This window comes from Ambystoma mexicanum, chromosome 10 (assembly GCF_040938575.1).
Source record: "Ambystoma mexicanum isolate Mex_15411 chromosome 10, UKY_AmexF1_1, whole genome shotgun sequence".
Classification (NCBI taxonomy): Eukaryota; Metazoa; Chordata; class Amphibia; order Caudata; family Ambystomatidae; genus Ambystoma; species Ambystoma mexicanum.
Window position 1 is genome coordinate 259,650,580 of NC_090932.1, and position 19,492 is coordinate 259,670,071.

The following is a 19,492-nucleotide window of genomic DNA, read 5'->3' on the forward strand; positions in this document are numbered from 1 at the left end:
CATTTTTAGCTTTCCCGCCAATTCACCCAGCCTCCTGGGCCTTAAGCACCCCGCTTTTGATCAAAATGCAGCACCCTCTGAAGTTCAACTTGAACTCCTCCCAGAGGGTACCAGCCGAAGCCACTGATCCCACATTACATGCAAACAATGACGCTATAATCTCTTGCACATCACTTCAATACACAACCTCCAGTAATGCTTGGCTCTTGAAGCACCAGCGTGGTCTGAAAACCGTTAGGTTCTCCAGCGAACCTGCTACACAATGGGGAATGATCTGACAGTGTCCAGTATAATACAGTCATCAGTACTTCGAGCCAGCGCCGGCCCAACCAATTTATAGTTAGTGCGGGATCTCATGTTGTGTACATAGGAGTAAAACAAATAATCACGCTCATGAAAAAGGTCATTTTAATTATTCAAGCCCCAAAAACATTTTCAAAACAATTTTGAATAAAATCCTGAATTAATTAAATGGTTTCAAATGGATGAAGCCTTGTTACCCAAACACATAATTCGTTATCATTGAAGTTCTCTAAATGAGGTTACCTGAAGTTGAAGATATGGGATTTTCTCCACTTGGAGTAGGTAAACACTCTCTAGACTTACTTCTGATGTCTGCTTGACATTCAAAGAAAGAGTAAGGGGGCTCATGCTTAGTTTTTGTTTTTTCTTTCAGAACGACTTCAAGTCCTTGTTGACCCGAGGAAGCCGACGAGGATAGCAAATGTATTTCCACTAGTTATTCATTGATACTGGTACATAAATCATGTCATCATATGGCAGCAACACAATAATGATGCTTTTCTCAAAGTTTTGAGGCACATTTAATGTCGTGGAATTGCTTTTGTTTAAGTGGGCATGTAGATGGCCATGTTCATCCCACTTGTATTGAATTAAATAGAGTGTGTGTCGAGCCAGCTAAGTCCGCTTGCTGCCAAATGACATCTATGCCTCCCTGTGGCCGAGGCCGCAGAGCCTTCCAGTGCAGCAAACTCGACATTGCCTGCCATCCCCAGAGTCATCAACCTGCAAGTAGATGCCACTGAACAGCAGTGAATCATTGGAATGTGTCGCCACTCAAAGAATTGGCTCTGGGATGGAGCTAAAAGTGCCCAGCCTCCTGGTTTGATGCCAAAAGGCCTTGCTTAACAGTCAGGAAAAAAGGTACTGTGAAGATGCCCTGTCCCCGTGGAACACTTTTGTGGGACCATTGTTACTTTTAAGCCCCCCTTCTCTACCTTGTCGTTAAGGACACATCATTTGACTAGTGCATTGTGCCAATCATGAGCCCGAAAAGCCCTGCTATTCCATCCAAACTGCCCTTTGACCAGGGGTGTTGCTAGGTCTGGAAAAAATCTGGGGCTACCCTAATGTCGGGGCTGTCGGGACTCGGGGCTAGCCAGCCTTTTGGTTGTAGTCCCTGAGATTCTATCCGGGGCTACAACCAAAAGACCCGGGACTATACCCCCTCAGTCACCTCCTAGCAACGCCTCCGCCTTTGACAAAAGTCTGCATTCACTGTGTTCGTTCACAGGGGTGGTTTTCCTAGTGCTTTCTGATCAGTTGTTTGCATTTGAAAGTCTATATTTAAATAGAACTGTGAACGCTGATGACCCCCGGAGAGGAGGGTGTACAAGTTTACTGATAATTATGCCATAAAGGCAATATGACAACTGTGATTATGGCAAATAATAAACTGATATGGGAAGAGTCTGGGAGTAGTATTGGATGCCGGGAGTGTTATTTCTTATATACATGCCCGAGAGTTTATTATTTTTCTTTTTTATTATAGAAGACATTGATAGGGAAATCATCACTCGACTGGCAATAGGTAATACATGTCACAAGAGCTCCCCAATTGGACATTCATCAAAGGACTGCTGAAACAACGCTTTTGGAGGCTCTCGGGGGGGGGGCAATGGGTGAAGGTCACCTGAACCTCCATCTTGGTTCACGGCCACCCAAACCGACCACAACAATGGACTCTTATTCTCGATCGGAAGTGCGTCAGGGGGCATTGGCCCCTACCCCTCACGTGGAGAGGACTATGCCGGATGTTGTCAGACTAGAGCAACTGACCCGGAAGAGGAGGATCACTTGACGACACAGAAAAACATAATAGAAGATGGACTAAGGATATAAACAATGGACAGTACTGTTTCCCTGGGGGCAGAGGGAAGGCAGGGGAGATCAAATGGAAAGAATGGGTATTATGGGAGGCCAAACCATGAGGGAATATAAGGGGAAGGTGGTTGAAGGCCAGTTGGGTTAGTTTGGGCAGTGGGTTGATAGGGTGCATTTATCTATATGGTTTGTAAACCAGCACTAAAGTATATCTTGCTTTGTTCATTTCCAATACGACTCATGAGTCATTTTGACTGATTGTATTTGTGTATTTGTGTACATGGTTTGCAAACCAGCATTAAAGTATATCTTGCTTTGTTAATTTCCAATACGACTCCTGAGTCCTTTTGAGTGATTTTACATCAATAGGACCTAGCTTGGACAATCTATTGATATATCTATAAAGATATCTATAAAGAGTCTATTGTACTTAAGTTGTTTAGGTTGCTACTGCTATCGCCTCACAGCCCTCCTGAAGGTATAGCCTGTCCTCCGCCTGCGCCTCCAGAAGTGGCAAATGAGTTATACCTTTTGGCCTGGATCTGTTTCTCCTTAATGAATGTGATCACTGCTGGTTTAGTAGCAGTGTATTGTTGTGTAGCAGGATTAGCCACCATTCTGCCTTGGCAGTAGTCATTTTGCCACAATTGTTCAGCAGGTTGAATCTTGGCATCTGACCTTCTGTGTGGACAGGCACTGCTGCCATATGCAGTTTGAGAATCCACAGCAGTCATCCATTCTCACTCATAGACAACATGCAACCCACTGAATCTTAACCTGTGGAAAAGGCTCTTACCCCAAACCATCCAGCCGCTAGTAGGCAAATGGCAGCCAGTAGCAGAGAGTTGTGAGGAAAGTGGTGGGTGAGGAAAGGGCATCACATAGGACTGCCCTGAGCAGTAGCACAAATACATCAAAGGAGTGCGGATGTTGTTTCAGCTGCCTCTGAATGGGCATGCTAGAGTGGCCAACTTTACAAATTCACTTGTAGGGCACTGCACATGCAAGCACGAGCCCCAACAGCAGATACATCTCATTGGGTTATAGGCCCATTGGGCATACATATTCAGGTTGCTGTGCATTGGAGATACACCAGCCATTGTTTTGCATGGAAGGGCTAGGTATAAGCCTGTGCTACTGCCCCAACTTCTTAAATCCTCAGATTGCTACCACAGTTATAGCGTGCTTAGTGCCAGACTCTTCCAAGCTTCTAGGCCTGGAAACCGGGTACCAAACCCACTTTTTCTGCACTTCTCAGACACCCCCTGTCTGTGCCTTAAACCTAGCACTTGCCACTTGCTGGCTGCACTACCACTTGTATTTTTTATCCTTGCTCAGCACTTTCCACTTTCCCCCTTCCCTCTCCACCGCACTTGCGCGTTCTCAAAGTCACTGGTCCTACTAAAATGGTTGTTTTGTTCTCCCTTGTTCCCCTCCCTTGCCTCGTCACGATCTGAAACACTTGTGTATGAGCGCGATACAAATAAAATATCATGTCATATCATGGTCCACTTGCATTGTCTTGTTTCCAAGGCCAGTTAATTGTCCGAAAGCTACTCTCAATACAGTCGTTACAAAAATGTGAGACTCTGTTGCCAAGTTCATCTGCGAGTTGCACCCAGATCGTGGGGCCACTTGCATTTGAACAATTCGCACTTCTATCAGAAACTATTTCCTAGGTGTAGCCATTCGATGACTTCATCACTGTATATGGATAAGGATAATATTGGGAAACTAGCTGTGTCCTCTTTAGTGGCACTTGTGCAAAGGTTGCACCATTGTTCATTGCCACGATGCTGTTAGAATATGTTAATTTCCGAAAACTTATTGGATGTCACCATGAAAGATGAGAACAGGTGAATGACCACAGCAATATGTGTGAAACATTTGTATTTTCTGCATTTATTTTGCATCGCGTTTGCTATAAAGAAAGATTTGTTCAAAGATGTTATGTAATCATGACAATGGTTTCGTGGTCTATGGGAAGGACTACACAAAAGGATATGCGGGCGCGATACAAATAAAATATCATATCATATACGAGTAGCATATACTACTGATACGCTCATGGAAGTGTGATGATATGTTAAGAGTTGGTTCATGCTGTATCAATCACTGCTATGGTGGTCCAAGAGTGCTGAGCCCAGAATGCATATCTTGTACCCCCACGGGGGATACCTAGACCGTAGTCTTTAAGAGAAGAGAAAAGGGGAGCAGAGGGTGCTATAAGGAGAGAATCATTAAATGGGCAAAAATGACTTGTACAGGTATGAACGTGCATGAGCAAGGATGGAGTTTGTAATAGTTTACATGCATGTAGGAGAGGCTTTAGAACCATCAAATTATATGATCAGAAAAGGGAAAATGCCTAATGCTTCTCTGCCTGCACAGCCCATTTTTAGTACTTAGAGAGAGTTATGATTGGTTATTTATAAAGCTCTAAGCATGGACCGGGGATCGAACCTGTGTTGTTCGTCGTCTTGCTTGCAAGGCGCGCACGTTGCCCCTGAGCTATCCTGCTGAGAAGTAATGAAAGGAATCAGCAAGGGGTTGCAGGGATCAACTCTACCCAAGAAGCATGAAGGCTGGTCGGTTAAGTGCAGTGATCGAAGTGAGTGGGAACGTTCGAGGCGGTGTTCCACTACTTTTATTTTTTTCTGTTTACTGTTCCTCTACTTTTTACAACCATATTCACCATTCTATACAGAGGATTTGTCCATTCATGTCCCTGTGCAAGTGTCAAGTTGCAACACGAGCCTTAGTTACTAGTCACTAAGCGGAGCTATAGCCTGTATGAGCAACTGATTAAGAGGTTGAATGCTGAGCTGCCGCAACATATAGAGGGAGTAACCTTGGCTGACCGATGCCGCGCACCGACTAGATTGGGAATGCAATAAAAACAGGTGCCACGTAGGCGGCCGGTGCCCAACTTGGGCAAGGTCATGAATGTGAGTGGATGGCAAATGGGAAAGGGACTGCGAGTGTTGAATAACATCAGATCTGGACGAAGATGCAGAGATGCTCACGCGACCCCACTTGAAGAGAGCACGTAAGTTTAGAGCCTCGCTTCCAGACAGCGAGGTCAATTAACCAACCCACTAACAAATTCCCCCCTCTGCATACACCCCTCACACTCTTAAACAAACACAACCACAAGTCTACAACAAAACAATCCACACAAACTTCACTACACTGCAACAACAAAACAGACCACACATAGACCCACACAACAGCACACAACGGCTACAGACCGTAAAACATCCCAAGCCCAGCTAACAGACTTCCGGGCCGAGGCCGCCAACAGCACATCACTGCTCCTTTGCACTTTTCCAGCCTGTTCCCACTAACTCACCTCCCACTCCTCCCTTTATTTTCAGAGCTGTCAGAGAGCCAGGGGACCACTCAGGTGTTGATAGTGCGCGGTACAAATATCCTTTAACATTAAGATTAACATTAACTATTGCAATGCCCCGGCTGCAACTGTTGTCACATGTTGCACTATACTTCCCCTTACCCTCTCCCCTGCCGAGACCACAGTCCCACTCCTTTTTTCATTACACTTCTACCACTGGGTTAAGTGTTACCATAACTTGACAGACCTCAGAGAGACACATCTGGGATTGCCAAGCCGACTGCCGGAAATGCTGAGCCCAGAAAAGACTGTGTGCAAGGTGAATGAGGGGGAAATAAATCAGGTGTGTGGGAGTTCCCTCAGAGAGCCATATGCGCACGGTCAGATGCTGAGAGACGGATGCAGTGGGAGGGAAGAGTGTAATATTCTGACAATATATTGTAATATATCTTCTCAGGGTGAAGTCACTGCACGGCTCGTGGCTGCTGCACAAGGGGGTATGTGTGTTATATGACTCTGAACACCTAAGGTTATGACATGCTTGCTGCTTCTATAGCGCTTTATGGCCCAGTATGGCAGCCTCGCAGTACTGACGGCTAGCAGCGCAAGGTCCTCTTTAAGGCTTCAAGCTAACAGTGTAAGCAACAGTACATTCAAAGGCCTACTGGGGCGCACCACCTACCGCCATGAATGGCCGGATCTATAGAAGGTATACTTGGTTGCCTATGAGGACACTTCCACAAGCAGGTGCCTTTTAGTATATATGTTCCCTGCTTAGAATACAACCCTGATGATGCTGGGTGAGTGACCAGTGGGCCCCGCAAGCAATCCTATGTGGATTCCTGCAATGTTGCGGAGACTGTTGCTGGGCTCCTCAGAATAATCTGCATATATGCCATCGTTTTTCACGCACTTTGCTAAGCTAGAGCTGCCTTATTAAGTTAGTATGAGACAGCAGGGCAAGCCAGATATCTTTGGAAAAACAGCTCAGCTACTGTAAAACCTATTTGTACAGCAATTAACTGGACCAACAAAACTGCGGGAGAGTGGAAGAGCAAGAGAAAGGGAAAGGTACAGGGCGGTAAAGGCAGCCCTACAAGCTGTGTGCCAAACTTACCAGCCAACCATGGGAGTAGCTTTGCTTTTTTTCAATGTGGTGGCATTTACAAGTAGGCTAGAAATAGGCAAGAAGCAGAACAGTATTCAGGCCCAGAGTAGAAAAAATGTGATTTGAACCACAAATGAACTTGTTCCAAAATGGACTCACAGGCAGGAGAAAAGGTTATCTGGCCGTCTGATATGCTTGAAACCCCCTTAAAAATGAAGGCAGGATTACATTAAAAGCTTTTAACACACAAATGAGATTGCCCCAAAACACACTCCTGGGCAGGGGTGTTGCTAGGTCTGGAAAAGATCCGGGGCTATGATAATGTCGGGACTGTCGGGTCTCTGGGCTAGTTAGCTTTTTGGTTCTAGCTCCTGAGCATCTATCCAGGGCTATAACCAAAGGATCCGGGGCTATAGCCCCCTCAAGCCCCCCCCCCTAGCAGCGCCTCTGCTCCCGGGTTTGGCACTGTTCCAGCACCATGAGAAACGGGCATTTGAGCAGTAGATGCACCTAGATTCACGATTTTTTTTTTTTACAAAAATTGCCACAACACAAAAATAATCTGCTTTAAAACTGACACCCCAATGAGGCACCTTCCACATCACATTTGTAAGGTGCTTGACAGCCATTGTCATGGCCTCAAAAGTGCCCAGGCCCTGTCGGCTGACACTGCGTACATCCGGGGTCTGTGAACCGGAGCTCTCCAGGTGTTTAGGAGTACAACTCACATGACCCCACGGCATTGATTATGGTGCTAGGGCCTATGAGGGTTGCTGTCCAAAATATCTGGAGAGCAAAAGACTGCAAACTTCAGTATTGCAGAAACAAGCGGTTCATTGAAGTATGGGTGATAGGACGCATTACTGACGTTTTTGATTAGAGTTGCAAAGTCTAATATTGTGCACTGTCAGGGGTCGGGGGGACTGAAAAATACGACGTTCCCATGCTTCGCTGAGTAACTAACTCGTCCTCGTTACTAGTCTAGGACTGCATCTTTTTAGAAATACTTTCTTTTTTTTCTTCCCCATTGGTGCTTCGAACGTGAGCGCTGCGGATATGAAACCTGTGCAATGTTGCACCACGCTATCTCGCAGACGCTGGAAGAGCATTATTTATTTCACGAGGCTGCTTGGGATACAAAACCCATTCCGAACCAGCCGAAACGCCCAGCTTGATGGCGCTCTTCGTATGAATGGTTTTAGGCTCGGACTAGTCTGCAGGCAATGGGAGGGGTGTGTCTGTGGGCCACCATGTTCTTTAAGAGGTGTGAACTGAGGGTGGTGAAGGGGAGGCTGCATGGAGGTGCATGCTGAGTGGGACAGTGACATACGAATGGATCTCATTTAAATGCCCTTTCTTTCATTGTGTTTTCTTCAGTTTTACTAGAACTGTTTTAAAACACAATGTTGCAGGATGGAGTGGAGGCCAGGAAGGACTTTGGTATGGGGTTTGAATGGTGACGGGGAGTGGGCTGAAAAGGGGGCAGGGCAGAGGGAACATAGCTCCACTCACTACTTTTTTTTTTTTACCCTACGACCACTGTGCAGCATATAAACGATCACAATCGGAAATATGAATAGAAAGTTTTAAATTAACATTTTTCTGCGTAAATCTCATGCCTCTTTCACCCATCTAAAATTGTCAAGGACCCGAATAAACGGCTCAAAGTCATGCCATTTGAAACATATGGGAGGTAGGGGTCTGTTAAAGGTCACAAATGCTGATGTCATGGCCCAAGGTCAGACGCAGTTAGTTAAATAAAAAGTCTCCTCTGTTGGAAAATGTGCAGATAATCGTAAGAGCTGCCATCACGCGCACTCCTGCATGTGCACCACGAGCAGCCTCCAGCCCCGGTAATTACCCAGGACAATCGTTTGCGAAGCCGCTTGGTGAAGAGCATCCAGTACAAAAGCACATACAGCCAGCAATGAAAGGGGTTACTCATCCCCAGCCCCCGCCCTCCTGCTGTTCCGAGAGATCCTCTGCAGGACACTGTCTAGGGCCTTTCACTGCGGTGCATTGTCGCACAATGGGGCTCAGTTGTTCATCCAGCCCAGACGCCCGCCTGCCTCCCCGGGAACTGGGGGGCTGGGGAAACAAAGACATGCTAGCCACAACTTCTCCTCATCTCCCTTCCTCCAGCCGAGTTCACACCAGGTTCATCAAAAACCCTAAACCAATGTACTAACGCATCTCAGTCAGGGAAGCCGACTTATGAATTTCCCGGGGGGTGGGGGGGACAAATACAGAAAGTGACATCACTGGCAGTTATATGACAGCAAATTTGCATGTAGTCGCCAACTTGGTGTAACGGTGCGCGGCGGAGAGGGGTGGTGGTGCGCGCAGCGCAGAACAGTGGAAACATTGGCTAGCATGCACTACATATACTAAAGTCAAGAAAGAAGGAGATTTAAGCCTTCGAGTTGCATTCCAGTAAGACATCACTGCCCCTACCCCACCGCTCTATAATCATCCAGCAACACAACTAGGATGGGAGAATGAAATGCTTGCTAAACAGAGGGTACAGCTGCAAGGTGGAGTACCACCACCAAAATAAAGTTTCCAATTCAAGGGAAACTAGAAGTACAGATGTTTCCCGATTAAAAACTACCAAGCAAGACGTGTGTGGTGCCATAGTTCAGTAAAACATCAAAATTCAAACTTACAATAGTGCTGCTGTAGATTGGCCAGCACCAAGTGACATTTGCTAAGATGTTACCTCGGGGTAACCAGATAGAGTTAGGGATGTAGCTTAATCTTAAACCTTTCAGTGGACACATCAGATGTGCTGTTGAAAGTATAATGCAATCCTGGCTGAAGTATAATGCAATCAAGTGTGGTTTCAGACTTGGGGGGGAAGAGTGTTAACTGCTTTTAACATTGTAGTTTACCAGAAATTCTGGTAAAGTAGTGTACAGTGTTAAAAAGCAGTTAGCCAGGCTCACCCTGCACCCAGGTGATGTTTGGGACTATTGAAAGCACTCGCGTCTAAATGTTGTAGCCATGGTTGTCGCCATGTTTTAAAAACTCCCACTTTCCTGGTTTTCAACATTCATTTGAAACACCCCTTATTCAAAAAATTGAGTCACTAAAAAAAAAGTACATCCCACTTATGCTTAATAACGTCTTAACTTCCAAGAAACGAGCATACACCTCATTTGTCAGGGACTGCTATTAGAGGCCCTGGTACTCGCACCATTTTGCACCTGCTACAATCAATGGCCAGTTAATTCCACTATGGCTATGCCTGGCAAGTGCCTTTCCCCTGCCTGCACAAAAGCCCAAACGGTTGGCATTGCCAATGCTTGTTTGAGGTTACTGTAGACGGATGCAGAGAGAATTAAAGTGTGAAAAATAAAAAACGGCATTCACCGAAATATTCCAAATTGCTCAAATGACAGCCCGCCCTATCAATAACACAACTCTGTGTAGCGACACAAAACAAAGTGGTCCATAGCCATAGCCATAAAATTAGCTTTAGCAAAGCCAACAGGTTTAGCTCCTTTGCCAGCACAGGCTGCCCAACCGAGGGTCCTGGAAAGTGCCATCATGGCGGAAGGACGGCCACTGGAGAGGAGGGCATCAGCCACGTACTCCGATATCCCCCTCCTTGTTCCGGCTTTGCATAGCAGAAATGGTCATCAACTGCCAGGACCATCCTCCATTCCCAGCTACTAATCAGGTGCTTGCACAATTGATATAATATGGCATTTGTAACGCGCCTATACACAAGTGTTTCAATTGTCAAGTAAACTACCTAGATGTTTGCAATATTGCCAAGAAGGAATGGCAACTGACCAGGAACCTGGGCCATGGACAATGGTTGCCAGAAAATACCCAGGAACTTGCCCCATTGCCATCAACTGCCATGGCTTTCACCCTAATCAAGGATTACCATCAGCTGCCCAGGTATTTACTCCATTGCTAAGGATTGTGATCAACTGCCCAGGTATTTACCTCTCTGCCATCAAATACCTAGCTACATGCTCCATCAATAAGGACTGAAAAACTGCCCAGGTACTTGTGCCACTACCATGGATTGCCATCAAAAGCCCAGGTAACAACGCATTGCCATCAAATACCCAGGAAAGTATCCGCTTTGTTGCAGATGTGCCTTTAACTGCCCAGATACCTGTCCAGTTAAAGCCATCAGTGCATGCGTGCATGCCTGACACCTACCTTGGTTCTAGTGGTCTTAGTTTCCTTTATAAAATACACAAATCACATAGTATGTCAACCAGTAAATGTATCATTGTGTACAGCTTAAAGGGGGCCACCTGACCCAAAGCAGCACACTAGGAGATGCATTTTGGAACAATCAACATTGTAAACACACCTCTAGTTTAGATTGTAAAGAGTGCTTGTGCTGCAATTACAAGCACCCAGTTAATAAAGTCCAGACTTAAAAAACTTGATCAGCATTCAGTGAGTAAAATAACCTTGTAAAAATAAAATGCAGCTGTGCATGAAATTAAAGAGAATTTTGGGATTATCAGGCACTGGCAAGCGGGCTCTGCTTTTGCTATGGGAGAAGTGAGACTTGCAATGGCGACAAATTTAAGATTAATAGCTGCTGTTTATCACAAGATGGCAGGCCAGCACAGATCTTAACCACTGAATTCCCACTGAACAGCTATAAACCCTTCTATGTCAGCAAGAGGTTGATGTAGAGGAACCAGTGTTAGAAAGCAATGAGGTGATTATACTGTACCATATCCGTGGGAGGTGATGCCCCCCCCAAGACTCAGTGAAGGCCCCTCGTGTCAAAAGGTTGAAAAGTCCTGCCGTCTCAGTCCCCACAGTCCTAACTTCTCCTCCGCTTAGAGTGGAAGGAGTCTGCGGCACACAGCTTGTAATGCAAATTGCACATTGTAAGCGTCAGGACAAAAAACAGCGAACTGAATACATTGCTGAGGTAAATGAGTTCTGACTGGCAACACTGGTAATACCGTATAGAGCCACATTATCGCACCACCCAACTATGATTTTGAGGGCAAAGGTGGAGGAAAATCCTCCAGCAAGAAGCTGGAGGTATTTCCTCCACCATACCGCCCAAAATAGAACAATTTGGGGTATTACCACAAGCAGAATTACTACCAGCAGTAATACCGCTGCAATTCACCATGGAGTCCTATGGACTCCAATTAATGCGGACTAACACTGCCTACCACCACTTGTAATCCGGCAGTAATAACGCCAGACCAAGTGGTAGTAATGGAAGTACTGTTTGGTGGTATCTCAGCAGATTTACAGGCCACGCAGAGACATCACCCCTCTCCATGTTGTCTTTTATTGTAAAGTGGATTACCAGGTTTCAGACCTGTAAAATACTCCTGTTGCCTCAGGTGACTCAGACCCCCACCATTCCATCCTACATAAACTTGATGCCCCCAGGCTGTTGATCTTCTAGTCTACTTTTATTCTACCCATGTAGATCCAGGAACGTCATACTCCTGTTACTTTCATAGATTATTTTACTTCCTGTTCCTTAAAGCCAGGGGTCTTAAACATAGAGACTTTATGCCGGCCCTTTACCCACAAACACTGGTTGTTAATATTATACCTTGGAGCTGCACGCGTTAATAGCACTAGTGCAAGAAACAGACGTTCAGGACGGGCGGTAAAAAGACTTCTGTGGGTCGTATGCGGCCTATGAGTTCACAGGGTTTGGTTGACCAGGGAATAGGACACAAGGCATGGAGTTGGGACAGGTTGGCAGGTTAGCTGCTGGCAACCTTTCAGGTGGCAACCGTAAAGCCATGAAGAGGGAGCGGAGATGTGCAGTGCTTCTTTGCCCCCCTGATTCTCTGATTTGTCAGAGCTATATTTTCAAAGCCTCTCTCTGAATGGAGCATGAGTGCATTCATCTCTCAGTTGACTCACACAGTTATTGTTCTGTCTGCGTCTTTCATTTGTTATAAAACAGCACCCAAGGTTGGTGGCTCTCAGGGGGTAGGGAGCCTAGGACGCTCCAAGGACAACAAACTGGCAGCCAGGAGGTTTTAGCAATGCACTACTTTTGTAAACAAAATGAACCCCCAAAAAATCTTTTTTTTTGCGACTGCACCAGTAAATCATCAAGAATCGATGACTGGGAGAAAGGCTGCAGGAGAGCGATCCCCCTTATTTGTATGGTACAGTAGGACAGATAGGAGAAAGAGGTTGGTTGGCTCTCGACTAACCTCTACCTGTTCAGTCGCACACATGGGAGTAGGTAGTTGAACTGGCTTTGGGGTCCCCGTTTCTCTGTGATAGCATACTCTTGAGGGAATATTTTTTTAATGAACATTTAAGTGCAACTGCATGTGTATACCAAGTGCTTAATTTGTAAAACAGTAGGTGCCTGTGCCCAAATATATTCTAGCACTTCTGTGACACTTGGGCAGTTCCACACCACTGCTGCCACAACCAGGCCTGGCCTTTGGGGGGGTGAGCCGGGCGACTGCCCAGGGTGACACGCCCCGCAGGGCGCCACTAGCCCCCGCCACGCCAGCTCGGGGAAGTCTTTCATGGGCTCCCCCGAGCTGGTGTAGAGGGAGAAGGCGCGGCAGGCGGGCGTATTCAATGACAATCGGGTGCTCAGCACCTGATTGTCGCCAAATGCACCCCTCTGACACATCGCCTTCAACAACAAAAGGCGCCATTAGCCCCCCACTACGCCAGCTCAGGCAGACCTTCAAGGGCTCCCCCCCCGAGCTGGCATAGTGTCAGAAGGCATGTCAGGTGCCTCATTATTATTAAATGACCCTGCGGCTGCAGAGCTCATCTAATAACAACAGGGTGCTGATGCGCCCTATTCAAATAATTACCTCCTCGCCAGGGCGAGGAGGTTTAAAAAAAAAAAAAGTGGCACTTGTTGGCCCCACCCTCTTTTGACCAGGGGCGTGCAGGGGAAGAGGGGCTGCCAATTCGCCCAGGGCGCTGGGACCCCAAACGCCTGCCCTGGCCACAACCCATAGTGTGACAGAGGCCGGACCTTTGTGGGGCCTCAGTCTCCATTAGGAGCCTATTCATGAAAAAAATAAAAAGCACACACCTTCTTTTGTCTTCATAAATAGGCTGTTAATGGAGCCTGAGGCCTCACAAAGGCCCGGCCCCTGTCACACTAAGCATGTGTGGCAGGGGCCGTGGATCGGGCTACTGAAGCAACAGCTCGATCCTTTGGTAATTTATCCTCTTTTTTTTTTCTTTTCAAACTGTGGATGCGCGCCCCCCCCTGGGCATGAGGCTGGCCCACCAGAGCGGCGCGCCCCACAGTTTGAATACCGCTGCCCTAAGCCCTCCCCTCCAGGACCATACACCAATATGAGTCCTAGAAGGGAGGGCTTAATCGGACATTTTCGCGATTATACCCGGCCGGAGAAAAGTGATGCAGTATCGATGGAAAGGGCCATCGATGCTGCATCACTTCTCTCTGGGTCGGGGGGGGGGGGGGGGGGCTCAGCCCCGACTTGATTTTGCCGGGGGGGCTCGGGTCCCGGAGCCCCCCCGTACTCGGCGCCCCTGATCTCAGTGAGTATTACAATGCACAAAGCATAAAGGCAGCTCTGAAAGGCATGGCATGGCATGAAGTGAAAATCCCTTTTTCACTTTACCTAATATAAGAAAAAGTCGCTTTAGAAAGACCGCTCAGAGACCAATCAGCGCAGTGTTTCTAAAGTAACCTGTACTGTGCGCAGGGTCAGACAGGAATGATAGGGCAGGAATGGAAGATGGAAGTGAAAAGAAAAGTGTGTGTATATATGTGTTGTTGGGAAATGTTTGGGTGAGCGGAAGAGGCGAGGAAGATGGTTGTCTGTATTTTGATGTCTGCATGAGGGATGCAGAGGGGAAGCGAGTAAGCGGGTGCGCTTGTATATGCATGTGTTTGGGCTAGGGGGATGAAAGAGGCCTGCATGTGTGGAGGAAAGGGACTGGCCGGGTGGGTGACAGGAGAGTTTTAGAGGGGTGAATCCCCCCTATTTATTAGTCATTGCCACGCAGGAGAGGGTAGGTGGGTGGAATTGACAGTAAGAGGGGGGATCATGTGAAAACCCCCCAGAAATTGTGATATTTTGGAATATTGAAGGCCGCACCAAATCAGCTGAAAAATAATCGGTCTTTCTTGCATGCCGACTTCAGTATTCGAAAATATCTCATAGAACCCATGTGATACATTTCAGAATGTTTATAATATTCTGTCCAATTTAGAGGAGGTAGGAATGCATTGAACAAAGACCAGCGGGTATGCTTGCATTGCAGTCATTTCAGTTGCACTCTACATTGTATCCATTCTAGGCCCTGATCATTTGGAGGTGAAGGCACTGTATGATGTCTGGAAGGTAAGGGATGCTGCATAAATGCTCTCACACTTTAGTGCAGAGGTTCTCGACTGTGCATGATTCTGATGAGAGTGGCAAATCCATCACTGCCGCAGGTGTTCAGTGATGCTGCGTGTGCCTGACAGAAGAGCAGATGCTTATTGTTCGGGAGGTGAGGGATTATTTGATGGAATTTTAGGTGCTTAGTGCTGGGATACTAAATTATTTTCTGACAGATGTGCAGATGCTCAGTATTACTGGGCGACTCACTGTTAGACCTGCAAGTGATCAATGTTGCAGAGGTGAGGGATTATCTGATGGAAGTTTAGGTGCTCAGTGCTGGGATAGATAGGATTCTCTGATCAACACGCGGGTGCTCAGTATTACTGGGCGACTCCCTGAACGACATGCAGGGGCTCAATGTTGAGGAGGTGAGGGATTATCTGATGGAAGTTTAGTTGCTTAGTGCTGGGATAGATGGTATTCTCTGATCCACGCGCACGTGCTCAGTATTACTGGGCGACTCCCTGAATGAAATGCAGGTGCTCAATGTTGAGGAGGTGAGGGATTATGTGATGGAAGTTTAGGTGCTTAGTGCTGGGATACTAAATTATTTTATGACAGATGTGCAGGTGCTCAGTATTACTGGGCGACTCCCTGACAGACATGCAGGTGCTCAATGTTGAGGAGGTGAGGATTATCTGATGGAAGTTTAGGTGCTTAGCGCTGGGACAATTAGTTATTCTCTAAGAGATGTGTGGTTGCTCAGTATTACTGGGCGACTCCGTGACAGAAGAACAGGTGTTACAGTTTGGGCAGGGGAGTGATATTCTAAGGAAGTTGATATTCTAAGGAAGTTGGTCCTCAGTGCTGTGGTGGTTAGTTATTCTCGGATAGAAGTGCAGCAGGTGCTCAGTGATGCTGCAGGGGTTCCCTGGTTACTTATTCTCTAATGCAAATGCAGGTGATAAATGCAGGAGTGGCGAGTAATTCCCCGATATAAATGCATTGCAATGCATGGTTTTAATGTTGATGTTTTAATGAACTTGTACTTTGATGGTGGAATAAAGTTATTACTGACATATAATGAATTGCTCTGTACTAGGATGGGGAGTGATGTTGTCATGGAAGTGCAGGAGCTCCATAATGTGAAGAGGATTTACTGATGTAAGCTTTGGTGTGTCAAATATTCCCGGACAGAAGTTCAGGTGTCCTGTAATGCTGGGTAATTCCTGATAGAAGCGCACATGCTAAGTGCTGAGGTGATGAGTGATTCTCCAGTAGGACAGTACTGAATGCTAAGCTGGTGACTGATGCTATGATAGAAACGTAGGTGCATCAATGCCTGGCAGGTCAGGGCTTCTGCGACACAGGTGCAAGTGCTCAGTAGTGTGCGCAAATTCTCAGATGATATCGGGTCCATAATATTCAGAGGACCGACATCAACTCTAAGACCTTGGTAAGGGAGAATGGTCTTCTGCCCAGACACACAGTCTTCTAGTTACCCATATTTATATATGAGCACTCAATGATGGTCCCTCATGATTCCATCCTTTCCCATTGTCGACTTTATCAGCAATGCCTTCCTCCCACCCCACCCCATGCAAGTAAGGGCATTGTAATACTACGGCAGTAGGAATAACAGTAAGAGCAGAGGATAAGTAGAAATACCTATACTTGGTACCCATGGGACAGCTGAAAGCATAGGACCCTACTTAAATCCTTTCTGGCCACTCCATAAAGACCTGAGAGTGAACATTTGGTGTAGCTTAACCCTGGAGTAGCTTGACTAGGAGAGACTGTCCTGAGGAACAGACGTAGGATATACTGGCCTTTGATGTGGCCTATCAGGTGTGCAAGTAAGAACACCTGTGGTCAAGCAAAGCCTTGATTGCTGCAATATTCTACTGGATGGGAATGTAAAACCTTACTGGCAACCAGCTCAGATAAAGGAAAGTGTGAAGGATGTCCTTAAAGGAACCAACAAGCACCAGCATGCAAGTACCTGTGTTCTGAGATTTCTGCTGCCTCCTCTTCCTACTCCTCATCATCTCCAAAAGTGACTCACCTCCAGGAAAGAAGCAGCCCTGTATAGCACCACACATGTCGCGGGGTGTCCACCTTCATTCCTCCAGTTCCCTGATTGTTTTCACTCGACTCCACCCCTTATTGATATTGGCTGAGAGCTTGTGCCTTGCTTTATGTGAATCCCTTAGTAAGAAGTGTTCTTCTGTGTAGACTGGTCCGTCCTGCCCTGCACATGTATACTCTAAAAAGTGTGCTATGAAAATAAGTATTGCCTATTCACGCTGGTGGGGGCAAGGGATGCGTGCCAACATAAATAAATATTGCACCTTTTAATCAGGCTTTACAATTGCCATTGTGGTTATGACCGGATACCTACAGAAGACTTAAATTAAAATGTTTATCAACTTGGGAAAACTTTATTTCAGGCACCCAGTTAGGGTACGGTACATTCCTTTTGTCTGATGGAAATTTTCGACTTAAGCGGGACAATAAGGTGTGCAATTCCCTTAAGGGTAGGCCATTAGTTCTTCACTAGAACAGGAAACCCACCCCCTTTGATTGTGCGTTCAGTGAGGAAAATATAAACATTCATGTGATGTCACTTGCCATCCACATTCCCCCACTGGCAGGCTCTACATCCCATTGATGCTCTGAAAGTTGCCCGCCAAGCCGAGGAGAACATTTTCTGCAACAGGGCTTCAGGGAGCCATGTTTTTCCGGGAACAAGCGGAACATGAAATTTGGACAGCAACACACCCTGAGTGATTTCCCACTACTGTTTCTGAAGTAGGAAGATGGGTATCTTGATGCAAAATAGCCAGGCAGTCAAGAAAAAATAGAAACAACTAGAAGACACACTTGAAACTCTAAAAATGCTTATGTACTCGTTCACTTGCAAATTATCTTAATGATGCTGAAAAAGGGAGATCACGAAATGGCTAAACTGATCACTAGATGTGTATGAGAAACAATATGCTGAGTACACTTTTGGTACTTCGGTCACTCAAACTAATTTCTCATTGACTGTCATGCAGAGCGCCTATTTTTTAATAACAATGTTTAGAGAATAGCATAGAAAAGTGAGCATGGATGGATTTATATATTAGACAGAGCCTTGTTTGACCACAGTGAGATCTCTGGATTATGTCACTGGTATGCACTTTAATTTGCTAATGGTAAAGGGAGCACTGTGGCACTGGCATGAGGTGTTGGAGAAAAGGAATGGTATTATGTAGCAGGAGGTCTTGACAATATGACCCACTGTCTGCCAACATGCCCAAAGCTTATTGATCCAAGAAGAGAGCATAATCAGACCACAATTCATAAAAAATGGCATAAAAACTGAACTTGAAGCAACATATTTAATCCAAAAGACCTAGGATGAGCTTCACTGTGTGGTGCCTCTGTATGTATGCAGTGCCATGCACATGAGGTTACTTATAGTAAGGTGTTAAGTTTCATGTTACTCCCTAGGGAGGATTAATAATGCTGACATTTATTATCACATTTATTTAAATTTTGGATTGATTTGGGTGGGGTTTCCAAATATAAAGTGTTTTTATTTTGAGCAATGTATTTTTTATCCATATGGAATTATTGCTTATTGTAATTTATTTGTATTTTAATGGTGAAAAAGAAATCTACATCTTATATACATTGCTTTCAAATACAACTTATTCACTGGAAATTCTACTCTTAATACATGACACGGTAGATTCCTAATGTAGGCATATATAAAAAATACAAAGAGTGGTGTGTTGAGCTAAGTAGTATATAGGCTTGAGTTTAGGATAGAGATTTTCATTTTGGAGAGCACAAAATCCTGTTTCATTTAAAGTGTCACACAAGCAGGAAAATATAATTTTATATTGAAACAGGAACGAACCCTGTTATTCTACTTGCCATTAAAAGTCCACTTAATGCAGAGTCCCTTCCTTTCTGTGCAGTGTTGTTCAGAAAATGACACTGGTCATTTAAATTGGCATTACTTTCTTGGAAATTAAATAGACAAACAAATCGCCTTCACACTTCTCTATATAGATATAGCTTCACTTGGGATGTCTCTTTTAATGTGCTATGGTTTCCACAGGTTAAGAAATTGAGTAATTCCCAGGACATTTGTAAATATGTTGTACACTGTTTCACAGATCCAGTCTTAAAATATGCTTGTGAAACTTGGGAAGTAATGTATTTGGCTACTTTCAAGAATAATATACAAATGCATTTTGTGCAAAAAATGCACTGGCATTCTATTTTAATACACTTCCCCAATGTTTCCCTCATAGCCCAGTCCTTATTTAGTGGCTTAGGTGGTAAAGGAGTTCTACAGATGTACATCTCACTGCACAGGGATTTTTATACTCACTTTGGGTTTGTCTTTTAAAAAGGCACATGGGAGTCAGGCACATCACCAACTCAAAGCAATCTGTGTCAGGAAATCTCTGGTCTCAGTCAATCTCCTGCTTCCAAAATCCCTTCTCAGGCACTCTGGTCTTATTTTGGCAAGCCTTCTACACCAGGCCCCTTCTGGACAAACACCTTCTTAAGGGCAACCTCTTGTTGTCACCAAAGTATTTTTGT

General features: G+C 45.6%; 1 protein-coding gene across 4 annotated transcripts in view; it reads right to left on the reverse strand.

Annotated features, from left to right (window-relative positions):
* LOC138491336 (dysbindin domain-containing protein 2-like) overlaps positions 1-19,492 on the reverse strand; it is a 554,316-nt gene that overhangs the window by 459,071 nt on the left and 75,753 nt on the right. The window lies entirely within an intron of this gene.